The sequence below is a fragment of the Theropithecus gelada genome, chromosome 20 (genome assembly GCF_003255815.1).
Source record: "Theropithecus gelada isolate Dixy chromosome 20, Tgel_1.0, whole genome shotgun sequence".
Classification (NCBI taxonomy): domain Eukaryota; kingdom Metazoa; phylum Chordata; class Mammalia; order Primates; family Cercopithecidae; genus Theropithecus; species Theropithecus gelada.
The window spans coordinates 43,571,492-43,577,547 of NC_037688.1; positions in this window are offsets into that span (position 1 = coordinate 43,571,492).

Consider the following 6,056-nt stretch of genomic DNA (forward strand, 5'->3'; position numbering starts at 1 on the left):
ATTCTCACCAGATTCTGGGTTCTGTAAAGGGGGAGTTACGGCTGCAACGTGCAGGTTTAATTCAGTGCGCTGGACTACAACAATATTGCACTGGGATTTTAAGGTTTTTTTTTTTTTGAGACAATGTCTTGTACCTAGGCTGGAGTGCAGCGGTACGATCTCGGCTCACTGCAACTTCCACTTCCCAGGTTCAAGCGATTCTTTTTTTTTTTTTTTTCTTTTGAGACGGTCTCGCTCTGTCACCCAGGCTGGAGTGCAGTGGCCTGATCTCAGCTCACTGCAAGCTCCGCCTCCCGGGTTCATGCCATTCTCCTGCCTCAGCCTCCTGAGTAGCTGGGACTACAGGCGCCTGCCACCGCGCCCAGCTAGTTTTTTGTATTTTTTAGTAGAGACGGGGTTTCACCATGTTAGCCAGGATAGTCTCAGTCTCCTGACCTCGTGATCCGCCCGTCTTGGCCTCCCAAAGTGCTGGGATTACAGGCTTGAGCCACCGTGCCCTGCCTCAAGCGATTCTTATGCCTCAGCCTCCCAAGTAGCTGGGATTACAGGCATGCGCTACCACATCTGCCATATATATATATATTTTAGTTAAGAGTTGGGATTTCACCATTTTGCCCAGGCTGGTCTTGAACTTCTGGCCTCGTGATCTGCCCCAACCTCTCCCCTGGCCTCCCAAAGTGCTGGGTTTACAGGTGTGAGCCACCTCACCCAACTCCTGTTTTAAGGATCTTTTTTTTCCCCAACATATCCCTAAAACAACAGCAAAAAGATAGGGAGACTTGGACGGATCGTATGGAATAAAAACATTCTCCAGTGTTTTTATTCTGAATGAGGGCCTGTTTGGGTTTCTGTGAGCTGACGGATGAGTGTGTGGAAGGGTGTGGAGGAGGTGGGGTCTTGTGCTGATTTCACTCTCCTGGAGGCAGCTGGGGGTGATTTGTACGAGGCCTCCCTGGTCGGGTCGGCCACACGTGGCTGGGGTGTGTGTCCTATTTAAGCACATCTTGCTGTGCTAGGCCCTCAGGAGACAGCGAGGACATGAGGGACCAAGGCTGGCAGTCACAGAGATGACTTCCAGCCTAGTGGGGCATTGCCATCCATCAACACAACAAAACCCATCAATTCGGGGAGATGCGGGGCCGGCCAACCCAGGTGGAGAGACGTTCCCCAGAACGTCTCATCCGCAAGGCCATGTCTGGTCTCTCCTCTGCCCTCATACGAGCCCAGTGAGACTGGGCCTGTTCTTCATTTCTAGCTTACAAATGAGGAAACTGAGGCACAGGCTCATATGTGTCTGACTGAGAGCCATCTATGTCCCAGGAGGACAGCTTAGCCTGAGAGGCTTCATGACCAGATCTTGCTGCCATCCTTGAACTGGGGGGCTTGCTAACACCCCATGCAAAAGGTCAGCAGCTGGGTCCGTCACTCACTGTCTTAGGGGTCTTTGCCATGAGTCACACTCACATCCGCACACTGCAAGCAGGAATTTTGTTTACAAGCAAGCTCTTCTCCGTCCTGTGGATTCAGGGCCAAATGTGGAAAGTTGATATTGTCTGTTGTCTCCCCAGAGGTCAACGCTGTCGTGCAGACAGTCGACAAATCCTTCCTAGTCCACTTCTTGTAGCAAGCTCGGGGAGAGGCGGGAGTGGGGAGCGTTTTCATTTGCAGAGGAGGAAATTTGGGGACAGGATGCTTCTGTAAGAATTGTGGTTTCTAGAGAATGCTGTGAGGGCCCTGGATGTGAACTGACTTGAGATGCTGACCCCGCACTGGCCAGTTAGCTCTGGGCCCTGAAGGGAAGCTGGTGCGGACGGGCTGATGGGACATCCTGACAAACAAACCATCTCCACTCTTGGTATTTTAAAAATGTTTTAAGAAGTTAAGATATTTCAACAATCCCTTTCTGAGTGATTGCCACTTAGTTCATTAACTTTTGCAAAATCCCACTTTGGGAGGCCAAGACGGGTGGGTCACTTGAGGTCAGGAGTTCGAAACCAGCCTGGCCAACATGATGAAGCTCTGTCTCTACTAAAAAAAAAAAAAAAAAAAAATACAAAAATTAGCCAGGCATGGTGGCAGGCACCTGTAATCCCAGCTACTTAGGAGGTTGAGACAAGACTCGCTTGAACCCAGGGGGTGGAGGTTGTAGTGAGCCGAGATCACGCCACTGCACTCCAGCCTGGGTGATAGAGTGAGACTCCGTCTCAAAAAAACATATGCAAAATCCATCTGGGACACAACATTTTTGCTTGCCGTCGTAATGTCCAGAAGCCTGGAAATGATGACCCCTGGGTCCCAGCATCCTCAGGATCCGCTGAGTCCTAGAAATCCTGAGAAAATCCTCCTGAAAGGGCTTCACCGGGCAGCCATCCATGCCTGCCACAGAGACACTTTCTCCCCATAAAGAAGCAACTGTGGGAATCAGGAAGAAATGGCTCCTGTGCGTGATTCAGACTCTCCATAATAGAAAGTTTTGCAATCCAATTACTCAGAAATGTTTAGAAATTCTAAAGAACAATCTATAATTAATGACTGTAATTTTAACAACCCAGTGGGCTGAGAGTGGGGGGTGGCAGTTTCTCAGTGGAAAATCTAGCTGCTTTTACTACACGTAGGAGGAGAATGACAAATGTCCTGGCCCCAGGGCACACCTGATCTCAGGCATTCCCTTCAAGCACACCATTCATTAACCTGTTAAAAGGCCTTGCTCATGGTAAGAAGCCCATTTAAACCAGCATTTCCCAAACTTATTTGACTCGATGTTTTGTCTTGCAGTGTGTCTGTGGACGAGAGGTGCCCACAAGTGTTCATCTTTTATCACAATCCAACTGGAACATCTCAGGAGTTGGGAAGAGTGTGTACATTATTTCTTTCCTATTTTCTCTGGGCTACTTTTCAGTCTAGATGGAGTCTGCCAGGGATGGGGATGGGCTTCAGTCTCCTCTTTTTATGTAACAAACTATTCCTAAACTTAGTGGTATAAAAAGCACTTTATTTTGTGGGTCAAAATTTAGGCGGGGTACAGTGGTGTTTGGCTTTGCTCTGCTCTGCAATGTCTGGAATCTTAGCTGGGAACAGCCGAGAGTGACTTGAAGGCCCGCGGATAGAACCACCTAGAAGCTTTTTCATTCACATGTCTGGTGCTTGCTCTGGAAGGAGGTGAGGCTGGGCACAGTTGGGATACTGTGAGAATGTTGACTTGTGGCTTCTCTATGGAGCCTGGGCTTCCTCACAGAATGGCAGTGTCAGGGCAGTCCCATGGACAAAGGGGAAGCTGAACGGCTGTTTGTGACCCAGCCATCGCTGAACTGGACAAACAAGCCCTCCCAGGTTCAAGAGGAATGGGCAGAAACACCACCTCTTGAGGAAGAAGCGTCCAGGAATTTGCAGCCATGCTTTCAACCTGCCATGGGAGCCCCGAAGCTTCTCCTTTGCTGCCATTCCGCCTGCCTTTTATCCGCCTGGCCTCTCCTTGGGCATCCTGGCTCCTTTCTGCCCCTATTCCTTGGGTCCCAGGCAGATGGGCCTTTTCCGCACTTTGTCTTGGGAGTATGGCAGTGGACTCTGCCTACTTGAGAATGGAGGCTTTTTCTTGTCCATTTTGATGACCTCTCAGAGCAGGACTCTGACATGTTACTGGGTTCCAAAGACCCCTCCCTGCCAGGGCCAGCATGCAGCACAGGGTGCTTTTGAGTTCCAGTGAACTGGCTGCTCTGGCTGGAGCCTAGTGCGAAGTTTCCCCTTATCCACCCATTCCTCATCCCTCAGGGCACACAGGTCACCTTTCCTCACCTTCTGCCTTCTTGTCCCCACCTCTAAGGCTCAGCCAAAGTTTCTTCATAAGAGCAAGAAAGATAATGAAACAGCCCACCGTGGGTTGTGGTTTTTGTGGGGCCAGGAATGCCCAGTTTGAACCTCCAGTTCCACCACCTGTAGCCGAGTGAAAGAGGCTGGGTTATTCAGATGCCCCAAGCCTCAGTTTCCCCACTTGTTGTGAGGCTTGAGTGCTCTAACACATCAAGGCATCCCAGAACAGCGCTTGGCAGAGACTCACAGTTTATCAGTGTGAGCTGTCGTTATTGGAAAGTGGGGTGGAGTCGGGTTTGGATTCCCCCAGGAGCAGAGACAGAAACAAAAGGATTCAAGGTAAGCGACGTAGGGGAGGTGATCTCAGAAGCGCTGGGAGGGGAAGGGGAGCTGCGGCTCTAATGATGACCCTGTGCTACAGGAGGCCTGGGATTTCTGAGAATGCTGAGGCCCAAGCCCTGCAGAGCCAGGCCCAGGTTGTTAATGACTTGGCACTTTCCTCTTGCCTTGTGTGCAGGAGTGGGCTCAGGCGACCGGAGAAGTCTCAGACATTGCGGCAGGTGCTGGCCGGGGGAGTCACAGCTGCATAAACTGGGTTGGGGGGGGGGGGGTGGGGCGGGTGAGGGGTTGCATTTGCTGCGGAGAGGGTTTGTCAGGACTTTCAAGGAAAACGTGTGTAGTGGCCGGAACCACAAATGATCCAGGGTTTGCGTTCCAGCTCAGGGATCATTAGCTGTGTGTGTTACCTTTTTTTTTTTTTTTTTTTTTGAGACGAAGTCTCGCTCTGTCGCCCAGGCTGGAGTGCAGTGGCCGGATCTCAGCTCACTGCAAGCTCCACCTCCCGGGTTTACGCCATTCTCCTGCCTCAGCCTCCGGAGTAGCTGGGACTACAGGCACCCGCCACCTCGCCCGGCTAGTTTTTTTGGTATTTTTTAGGAGAGACGGGGTTTCTCCGTGTTAGCCAGGATGGTCTCGATCTCCTGACCTTGTGATCCGCCCGTCTCGGCCTCCCAAAGTGCTGGAATTACAGGCGTGAGCCACCACGCCCGGCCAGCTGTGTGTGTTACTTAAACGTTCTGTTCCTCAGTTTCTTTATCTGTAAAAAAGGGGCAATAATGTTACCTCTTGGGAGGATTAAATGACTTAATAAGTATGGGGAGCTTAGAACAGTGCCTGGCACGCAGTACATATGAAGAAACTGGATTTGCACATATCATTAATGCCTCCCTCCCTTTCTTTCTTCATCGTTTATTTATTATTAAATAGTTATAAGTATAATTACAATAATTTATGTCAATGGACTATAATGTCAACAATTAAACAACTATAGGTAAGTATTTAATAATTAGCAATTATAAAATAATGTGATGCTAAATTAACTATAGAATTATATAGTGATAGAGTTGTTTGGTTATCTTTAATTATAAACGTAGTTATTTAATTTCACAGTTACATGAATTATGGAAGTGAGGGTCTGGTGGTATAACCATACAATTATTAGTCAACTTACCATAGTGGTATACATGTTTATCACACAGTTACTAAATAATTACAATGGAATGACTTATTTGCTCTCTGCGCGTGTGCAACGGCAAGGATGGCCACATCCCAGCTCTCTCCAGTCCCTGGCCCAGCGCCTGGGATTCCGTGGTGCTGTGTACATGCTTGCAGAGTGAGCAGTGGTGAGTGGACGCAGCGGGGTCGGGCTCTGGCAGTGAAGGTGGCCATGAACAGGAAGGGCCACAAGAGCACACAGACGTGAATGACGTGGGGCTCCAGGAGGGGCAGGAAGGACTACAGAAACAGTATCCCCCAAGCAACCTGCCACAGAAGAAGTGCTACAGAAATGAGACTTCCCTTCCCATCCTCTTCTCCTGATAAAAAACTGAAAACATAAGAGCGAGATCATAGGGCTTCTGTGAGGTCGAATGAGTGAACAAAAGTCTTGCAGGAGAAATCACTGTGAGAATCTCCCTCCTCTGTCTTCCAAGAGAACGTGGTTGTGAGCCTGCTCCTCCCTTCCTGGAGGGGTTGCTTCCTGCTGGGGAGAGGCTAAGTTGAACTCTAGGATCGAGAAAGGGAAAGAGGCAGAGAAAGGTGAGAAGGTGCTCCCATGGAGCGTCCGGGCAGTAGCGGGCTGGCCCGAAGGAGGTGCAGATGAGCAGAAAGGCTGTTTACAGATGTGGTGGCTTCTTCATGTGCATTCACCTCCTGGGTCTCAACTCGTGCAGGTGGAGGGTCGGAGTTCA